A 10,135-nucleotide genomic window follows, 5' to 3' on the forward strand; every position below is an offset into this window, starting at 1 on the left:
CTTTAAAAATACAGAAATGAAGGAGTGGTAGGGAAGACGTAACATGAAGATGACTGATTCCGTCCATCATAAACTGGGTTGGACTGAATCAGTAGACAACTAGATTAAAATTCAGAACAAGGTATCGTCTGGGGAGTCCACATAGAAATGTTAGTTGAAGGCATGTGTGAGCGTGTAAGCAGCTAAGAGAAGAACACAAATGACAATTTTGAGGACAGGATATCGACGCATAAGGAATGGGGGAGTGGGAGAAGGTGCAGAGAAAAGCAGTCGGGATAAGGTCAGAAAGCAGAGGTGTGGAGTCCCAGAGCCAAGGAAAAGGAGGGTGTGTGGTGGCAACATTGGTGTCAGTAAAAGCCCAGGAGAAGGAGGCCTGAGAGGCAGAAGGCTTCGGTCTCAGAGGTCCCTAGTGGCTGCTGCGGTTCAAAGGTGAAGCACAGAGGATGGTCAGGTGTGCAGGAAGCAAGTGCTGGAGTGTTCTGTGAGAAGTTCGGCTGTGAAGGGAGGACGGTCATTGGAAGAGATGGCAAGATCAAAGGAACATTTGTGATCTGAAACAAAAGTACAAACACTTCAAAATAACCAGAAAAAAAAGAAACGCTGAGAATATAACAAATGAATAGGATTTTTCAATTTTAAGCTTTTCATCTATGATTTGTAAAATTTCTGAAAACTGCTACCACTAAATATTAACAGAAAACTCATAAACAGTTGATCATCTTAGTTTATCAGCTTGTGTTTTTAAGAATGCTCATGATTGATTTTTTTAAATATTACATGTATCTTTCATATGTTTTCTGCCAGTGAAACTTTTCCTAGTTTCTACAAAAAATAAAATGCATTAATGTTTTATTGTATTCCACAGAGATAATCCTTGCTACTTTATATTTATTAAATTTCTGAATTTAAATATTCAAGGAATGTTTTACTGTTAACATTCAAAGATGAAAGAAATTATGTATAGTATGCAAGTAATGTTTTAATATTTTGTTCCACTAGCTTTTTTCCAGAGGATCAATAGGAATTATTTACATTTGGTAGCCTACATTCCTGTATAAAAAGCAGAAATCTGCAGTCATATTCAAGGAGAAATCTGGCAAAACATAATGGGCTCTGTGGTTTATTATATATGTACTTATCTGATCATTAAAATAGTTTTGGAATAAAATATTTAAATCTCTGAAGAACATGAGTTAAGCTGCTTTAAAATAAAATCCTGGGTCTGCATGTAGAGGGAACATATGTCAGTATAATCATTTAGCTAAGATGTATGACATAATGGAATTTTATAAACATGCTGTTTCAACCATTATAAGGTTTTATTGCTAAGAGTAAAGATTTTATATAAATTGTCTTTTTCAAATTCATTTCTAGCCCTGCTCCTTACCAATACTGCCATACTGAAAAAAGGAAATAAATATGGGACTTTTATGAAGCAAAGACAGCCTCACTACCCTCATTTCCCTTTGGTTGTCAACTTGGTAAATGCTTGTTTTAGTCTGAATCAGAATTTGAAAACTAGCTTCCTTTCTGGAGTTCCTGTTTTTGATAATGGCAAGCTAGGTTATTCAAACTAACCCTCTCATGGAAAGCAACTAATAATGCTGGATGAATTTTTTAAAGTTCATGAAAACATCCAAGAACCAAAATGACTTAAGGAATTACAGTCTAAACACTAAGAAAAAACCAGAAAGGTAAACAGAGTATTCAAAAGCACTTTTGCTTATAAGATATATGATAATCCAGAGCTGAAACTAAGCTGTTTTGATGCCGTTGAGGAGTGAGGGGAACAGAAATGTAAAAGTCCAGAGCCTGCAAAGACGCAAAGCCTAACTGGAAGTGCCCACCACACCCTGCAGCACACACACTTTGCCGGGATCCTGAAGCCTGTGCCCATGGCAAAGGTAAGCCGCCAGTAACTAGCTCCATTCTCTTCACCCCCAGCAGGCCACTAGGGTGCACCACCTTAGTGGGAGAGGAGTAGGCAGAAAAACATCCCTGTAAAGGGGCCCCCAGTGGATTTCTGCCCAAATTTATATCACCAAGGTGATCCAAGAAACCTCAAACCAAGAATTTAGTTTAAAATAATATCAGAAATATAAAATTATCAGAAATACTAAAACCTTTAGGGAGAAAACTAAACTTTATTGAATTATATTAAAGAATATCCAAGTAAATGGAGAACTGTCATGTTCATAGATTGGAACTCAATAATGGAAAGATTGAATGTGATTTTGTTCCAAATTTCAACATGTTTGTTTTAAAACTTGATAAGCTTATTGTAAAATTGATACGGGAATGCAAAGGCAAGAATAAACAAAGGCTCTTAGAGAAAAACAAGAAGGGAGAACCCTTCAGAGAGCAAGATTTATACAGAGCTGTAATAATTGAAACAAAATGGGGGACCTCCCTGGTGGCGCAGTGGTTAAGAATCTGCCTGCGAATGCAGGGGTCACGGGTTCGAGCCCTGGTCCGGGAAGATCCCACATGTGGCGGAGCAACTGAGCCCGTGCGCCACAACTACTGAGCCTGTGCTCTAGAGCCCGCGCTCCACAACAAGAGAAGCCACCGCAATGAGTAGCCCGCACATCACAACGAAAGCAGCCCCCGCTCACTGCAGCTAGAGAAAGCCCGTGCGCAGCAATGAAGATCCAACACAGCAAAACATAAATTAATTAATTTTTGAAAAAGTAGCCAATATGGTATTGGTATGCAGATTAACAAACCACTGGAACAGAGTCCAGAAATGGGCCGATACATATACGATTTCATACTGTCACTGTTTATAATAGCTTGAACACAATCTAAGTGGCCATTGTGAATCTTACAAACATAAAGAAGCAAGACGTGAATGAGTTTCCATTCATGCGTAGTCCAAAAACAGGACAGATTCAACCATCCTGTTTAAGGATGCATATATAAGTGTTAAAATTATAAACAAAGGCAAGACATTGTTTAAAAATCCAGTATAGTAGTGCCTCATGAGGGAGGGAAGGAATTATGACTGGGGCAGGTAGATGATAGGGATGGTAGGGAGGTTCTTCTGGAACAGTGGTAGTATTCATTTTACTTCTTGTCCTGGGTGCTAGTTATATAAGCATTGACTTTATAATTATTCATTAAACTGTACCTGTATGTTTATGCACTTTTCAATGTGTGGGTTATATTTCATGTGGTGTGTGTGTGTTTTATTTTGAGAAAAATAATACCAAAAAAAAAAAAAAAACCCTCACACAGTGTAGAAGCCTGAAGGGTCTTACCTTTGGGGCTGTAAGGTAGTAAAATGGGGCTGTAGTTCATAACAATTGCATTCTGACAGTTCTCTGAAGGATGGTGGACGCCCAGGGCTCTCAGAATGTAACAATGCCTTGAAAGCAGAATGAGGGGCTTTATGGGGGGTTGTGGGGATGTGCAGTGAGGGCAAAGGGCAACAGAATGCAGCATGAATTGTGGGGCACAAGGTTGTTTAGTCCTATGAGGCTTACCTTTTCCTGCCTAGAACGATGTGGGGTTAGGATATTTCTTCATGCTTTTCCACCCAACAATTCAATTTCTAGAGGTTTATGCTGACAGAATCACTGGATAAGAAATCAACTATGGGGACTTCCCTGGTGGTGCAGTGGATAAGACTCCACGCTCCCAGTGCAGGGGGCCCGGGTTCGATCCCTGGTCGGGGAGCTGGATCCCACATGCATGCTGCGGCTAGGAGTTCGCATGCCGCAACTAAGGAGCCCAGAGCCACAGCTGAGACCCGGTGCAACCAAATAAATAAATATTAAAAAAAAAAAAAAAAAAAAAAAAGAAATCAACTATGTATATACATGGTTGCTAACATTGTTTTAGATGGTAAAAAAATTGGAAACACTACAGATACCCATCAAAACAGTATTGTGTCCTTATAATGGATCCCTACACACTATTAAAAACTATGCCCATGATAAGTGGAAATGCAAGTTGCAGAACTGTATGTGATATGAACTGATTTTTACTTTGTTAAGTGTGTATAGTCATAGAAAATGGAGAAATACATGCTTAACTATTTAAAATAGTTTTCTTTGGAGAAAGGGTGAAATACAGGTGATTTTTGCTTTCTATTTTATACATGTCTGAATTGTTTGAATTTTTAAATAGGTGTTTTATAATGAAAAGATTTTTATTTTGGAATAAAAAATGTTTTATTGTCATTGAATGCAGTATAAGTGATGCCACCACCTGTAAAAAGGATTTCATGGAACTAGTTTTCGTTAGACCTGCTCGGATGCAGCAGTTCACTTAGCATTTTCTTCCTTGGAGGTGCTTGATGAGTTTGTTTTTGGATGGTAACAGACTGCAGTTAGAAGACTTGTAACATACACTGAACACTCTTTGTGTATCAGGCAACAGTCTAAATGCTTTACAGTAATAATTCATTTTCCTTCACAATAGTCCTTTAAGGTACACACTGCTCTTGAGTCTTACAAGCACTTGCACGCTCATTTGCCCGAGGTACAAACCTTTCTTCAACTAGTCATTCTCAGTCTTTTCTCTCCTTCCCTGCTCCCATGTAAACTCACCCCCTTTAGGAACATTTCTCATTTCACTCAGTGCATATCAAGGTGGAGGGTGAGGGTTTAGAGGTGATGCATGGAGCTTATAAGTTTGAAAAAGCCCTTCAAGGTCCAAGGTATGTAGGAGGGGAGCTCCTTCCCCCTTCTCCTCTGTTTCCCTTGAAAATCACTCTTAATTGGTTTGGGCCAGCACCCAGAAGTCTTCCCAGTTTACTGCTCTGAGAACTATTTGAGAAACCAGTGTAAATAGTTATCAGCAGAAAGGCTAGTCTCCTCAGAGGTCACGATCAAGGCTTCCAGAGTCCAGCTGATGTTAAGAGATTTCCCTGCTGACGTTACCCAGCCCATGCAATTGCTTTGTAGATGCTGAAGCCATAGGACTGCAGAGCCATCGGTGCCCACCCGAGCCCATGCGCTCTACCACCTCAGAAGATCCCCACGTTCATAGAGCCTGCTTTGGCACCCCTATAAAAGGTAGTTAATGATTATCACCTAGGCTTTTATGGCATATCTATAAAACAAAGAACTTTTATATGTTATAAAATTGAGCAAGCTCTGTTTCCTAGAGCAATAAATACAGCCTGCCTTTTCTCTTCTAAGAACTAGTTTTAGTACTTTGTAAACTAAAGAAAGGCACGATATATGTGGGGCTGCTGAGATGAAACGAAGTATTTTTAGTCATATTTTTCTTTAACCAGATTTACCACATTTCATTACCTTGCTGCCTACTATTGCTCTGCGGTTCCTAAGGAAATAACTAGATGAAATTGAGAATAAAAACAACATAAAGTAGCATATTCAATACCCCAGGTTGCATATACCCAATCGGGTTGCACAGTGATTAAATTCAGCTTTAGTTAACCTGATTTCAAATGTAGTTCAATTCTGGGGGCTATAAGAAACAGAATGCTTGCTCTACATTATCACAGAATACTTATATTGAAACATACGGTGTTGAGTTTCCCTTCCATATAGGAACATTAACACACAACAGCTGGTTATTCTTTGAGAGATCACTGAGTATTGTATTTGCACTGTCAATGTGATGAAAATTTTATTTGGCCAAGGAGAGCATTAGCCCAGCATTTCTAGCTGCTCCCCTCTCTACACATGCATACGACCTGTGGCATCTCCGCCCTGCTCTGTGCTCTAGGAAGGGGTATGGAGATCCATCTGGATGTTGGGGACCATGACGTTTCTAACAGGCAGCTCTATTTAGACTTAGTCTCCCAAGACTTTTCAACTTTGGATGTATTATCGCGTTTGAAAAGAGGCCCCAAAGCATAGTGCATCTGCGTAACTCAGAAGGAAGAATTTTCAGACATTCAAAGTTGATTATATAACAAGGCTGTGTAATTTCTTCCTGGGAAGAGGAGAGTAGGATTTCTAAATCAAATTGGGTCACTTTTGCCTGGACTGGCTTTAATTAACTGGTAATTCTTCTGGAGAATATGGAGATAGACCAGAGGTCCTCTCAAGGTTCCTTCAAATCTGCCTGCTCTTTGCTGAATGACAGAACATAAGATCAGAAAGAGATCTTGGTCCAATTCCTTCACGTGACAGTGGGGGAACCGAGGTACAAGGTGTAAATGTAGTTCACATTATTATTATAATTATGAGGAAAAAATAATTATGTTGCTTTCTAGTCCCATCTTGCTCTTAAAAAAAAAACCAAAACAGAACTTCTCATTATGAAAAATACCATAGATTCAAAAGAGCTTATAAAGTATATATGTGCAATTCAGTACCTCAGAAGCTTCCTAAGTGCCTCTTCCCGATCTCATTCACTTCCTGCTCCCAGAGAAGTAACTATGCTCTTGAATGGTTTGTTAATCATTCTCATGCTTTTCTTTCATTCAGCATTGTTTTGAGGTTCAACCACGTCAATGCTCTAGTGTTTGCTTATTCATTTTTTTTTCTATATACTATCTCACTGTTTGAACGTACCATCATTTATCCATTCTACTGTTGATGAACTTTGGATTGTTTCCAGTTGGCATTTTTGTTTGTTTGTTTTGATTTGTTTTGTGTGTGATTTGCATATGTACAAGTTTCTCAACTCTGGAGTTGATATATGAAGGGAGAGCCAATCATTGGAAAAGTGACGTTTGAGCTGAGTCCTGGAAGGAGGCAGTCATGTGAAGATGAGCAGAAGAATGTTCCAAGGAGAAGGAACAACATGCAAAGGTTCTAGGGTGAGAAGTCTTGGAATGCTAGAGGGAGAGCAAGAAGGCCCAAGTGACTAGAGCATTAGGAACCCGTGGGAGAGTGGTAAGAGGTGACATCTAAAAGGTAGCAGAAGCCAGATAATTTAGATATCGTGTCAAGGAAGATGCAATGGGAAGCTGGTAATGAGGCCTCTTTGGGTGATGTGTGGAGAACAGGTTATAATAGGGACAAGACATAAGGCCTGGAGAGCAATGAAGAGGCTGCTGAGGTCATCCTGGCAAGGCATGGTGAAGGCTTAGATAAGAAAAGAGGTATTGGAGATGGAGAGACTTGACTGAACTCAGAAATATTTTGGAGATAGGTGGGTTGGATATGAAGGGTGAGAAAAAGAGAGCAATGTAGCTGGAATCCAACATTTTTACCTTGAAAAACAAGGTGACTAGTCATAGGAGTTACTGAGACACAGAGGGCTAGGGGAAGGACAGAGGTATTTTGGAGAGATGAAGAAAATAAATGTTTTTGTTTTGGCAATGTTAGGTTTGAGATGCCCAATAGACATCCAGGGGGAGTAGCCGGTAGGCAGTTAGATCTATGAATCTGTAGAAAGGTCTGGCCTGGAAAGGTAAGTTTGGAGTCATCAGCATATCCCTGGGATAGAGTAGGATTGCCCAGATGAGGGGAAGAAGGGAAGAGGGCCAAGATATAGCCCTGAGGTACCCCCAACAGTTTTTGGACAAGCTGAGGGAGGAGAGCCAGCAAGGATGGGGAAGCAGGAAGAAAGCCATAAAGGTATTATGGAAGCCAAGAGATGAGACTGTTTCTGGAAGGAATGTTGCCAAAGGTCAGATAAGATGAGGACAGAGAAATGGACAGACAGACAAAGACAGACGGTGTCCTTGGGAAAAGCTTTTTTACCTGAGTGGAGGGATGATACCTGACCAGAGTGGGTGTAAGTGAACATGAGGTAAGGAAGTGGAGAGTGTGACCAAGATCGAATATGGGGAATAGATCAATGAAGGGAAGGAAAAAAGAGGTGGGAGCTGGAGAGTGGTATCAGGTGGGAGGGGGGCTTTTGTTTGTTGAAGATGGAAGATGTTAGAGAACGTTTGCATGCTAATGGTAAGAATTCTCTAGAGAGAGAGAGATGCTGATGGCAGGGTGGCTATAGCAGGAGGGAGCCCTTAAGAAAGTCACAGAGGATCCAAACACAAGAGGAGGAGCAGACCTGTGATTCGAGCAGAGGTGCTCACGAAGATTTATATTGAGTATGCTCTTTATGGAGTAATTTTTAACAGAAAAAACTGGGAAACAACCTACATGCTCAACAATAGGAGACTCCTTTCTTAAAAGTTACAGCATAGAGGGGAGGAGTCAAATGACGGTGTGAGAAGAGACGGAGTTAGCGTCTCCCCACAGCTAGAGCACCTGTTGAGCATTCAGCGCCATTGTTAAGCTGGAACAGCAAGTGGATGCTGGGAAACAACCAATGTTGACCACAAGCTGTAATCCCAAAACCCTGACCTCATCGACCTCTAACCAAAAACTTAGAGGTCATATTTCCACTAAAATAGGATTTCATTCATTTGTCAAATATTTAGATAGCACCTACTATGTGTCAGGAACTGTGCTATGGGCAAGATATATGATACCAGATGTAAAAGACCCAGTCAATCCTCCCCCAATACAGCAGGGAAGAGAGGCAATTAAACTGGTTGTGAAGAGATGTTAAATGCTACCACAAAGGAGGTACAATGAGCTATTATGGAAGCTATCTATAGCAGCAGCAAGGCTTCCAGAAAGAAGTTTAAGGTAGGATATTTCTGTGGGTGGGAATTCATAGTGTGCCCTGGAGGTAAAAGAGTGGTCTATGTGTGTGTGAGAAGACCCAGAGGAAGACATGATAACTCTAAGGAACAAAAGGAGGTCAGTGAGGCTGGAAGGAGGCAAGGAGGAAGGAGTAGTGAGAGATGCAGCTGGACAGAAGGAATGGGAGATTTGGGGTTAGAGGAAGGCAAGACTGGATACAGGGAGCTCTGTTAGGAGGCTGTGGTAGCATGATGGAGAGAAGTAAACTGATTCAGAAATATTTATGAAATAGAACTGACAGGACTTAGTGATTAAGAAACGTAGTGGAAGCTTAGAACACTAATATTAGATCTTTCTCTTTTCTAATATAAGCATTTTTAGTGCTGTAAATGTCCCTCAAAGCACTGCTTTAGCTGCATCTCATAATTTTGACATGTGTTTTCATCTTGATTTATTTTAAAATACTTTTAGATTTCTATTTAGAAGTTTAATTTTCAGATATTTATGACTTTTCCAGATGTTTTTCTATTATTGCTTTCTACTAATTCTACGGTGGTCATTTATTTTTAATTTACTGAGACTTGTTTTATAGACCCGTGTATGGTGTATGTACTGGCCTCCCCAAGTCCAGTTGATTCTTTTCCCTTTTTATCTGGCTTTACCTTGTCATTCTGACTTTTCCTTCTTCTTTCTCTTTTTCTTTTTCAATGGTCTCTCCTCCAGTGCAGAGATGTGAAGAGAAGGTCAGGCCTGCATGGATTTCCTACAGTCTGGGGATCTTTTCTCAACACTGCCTTTGAGGAACAATGCACCAACTTCATAAAAGTAAGCAAAAAAAAAACTGGCATGTTGTAGTGTAAATCCATATTTGGGGGAAAGAAAATTACTCTAAAGAATCACAATCTGCAGAAATGTGACTCTGACCACAATAATTACAACCTTTATATTATCATGCAGAGGAGTTTAGCTCTTTGGAGCCAGAGCCACATGGTTTCAAATATCTCCTTCCCAGAAGAGGGTCTTTCTCCATTGGAGTGGTTTCCCAGAAGAAAAAAGATGTTCAGCCTCAAAGGCAAATTCAACCTCTTATTTCTTACGAGGCAGGAAATTGATGCTTTTTTCTATTTTCTCTCTTCATTCATCTCTCTTTATGTACCTGGTCTCACCCAGAGTCATTGTGTTTTATTACTATTGTTCAGAGAGGAAGAGAATCATGTATTGAGCTGGGAATTATAGAGTCTGCCTAGCTTTCCATAAGTAGTTAGGATATAAAAATAACCTCCAAATTCAGGTGGGTACCTATTGATATCTAATGCCAGCTCCTAACCCCTCTACCTTCTCCCTTTTTCTAATTGTAATAGTGTCTGGAAAGTTCAACTGAGAACTTGTTCAACTTAGGTCTTACAGTATTGTCATTCTAGTAAGTATTAAGACACTGGTCACTTCTCTTGTTACAGAAGATGGAATCCCCTTAGTTGGATCATAGATATCCTTGGGAAATGCTGTGCAGGTCTCTGCCTTGCGAACTAACAATCAAAGGAGCAGTTGATAAAAATAGGTGAGAAAGTCTGGTGTAGGTAGTTTGAATTCCTGTGAGTCCTTAAGGTCACAAG

Source organism: Balaenoptera musculus, chromosome 14 (assembly GCF_009873245.2).
Source record: "Balaenoptera musculus isolate JJ_BM4_2016_0621 chromosome 14, mBalMus1.pri.v3, whole genome shotgun sequence".
Taxonomy (NCBI): Eukaryota; Metazoa; Chordata; class Mammalia; order Artiodactyla; family Balaenopteridae; genus Balaenoptera; species Balaenoptera musculus.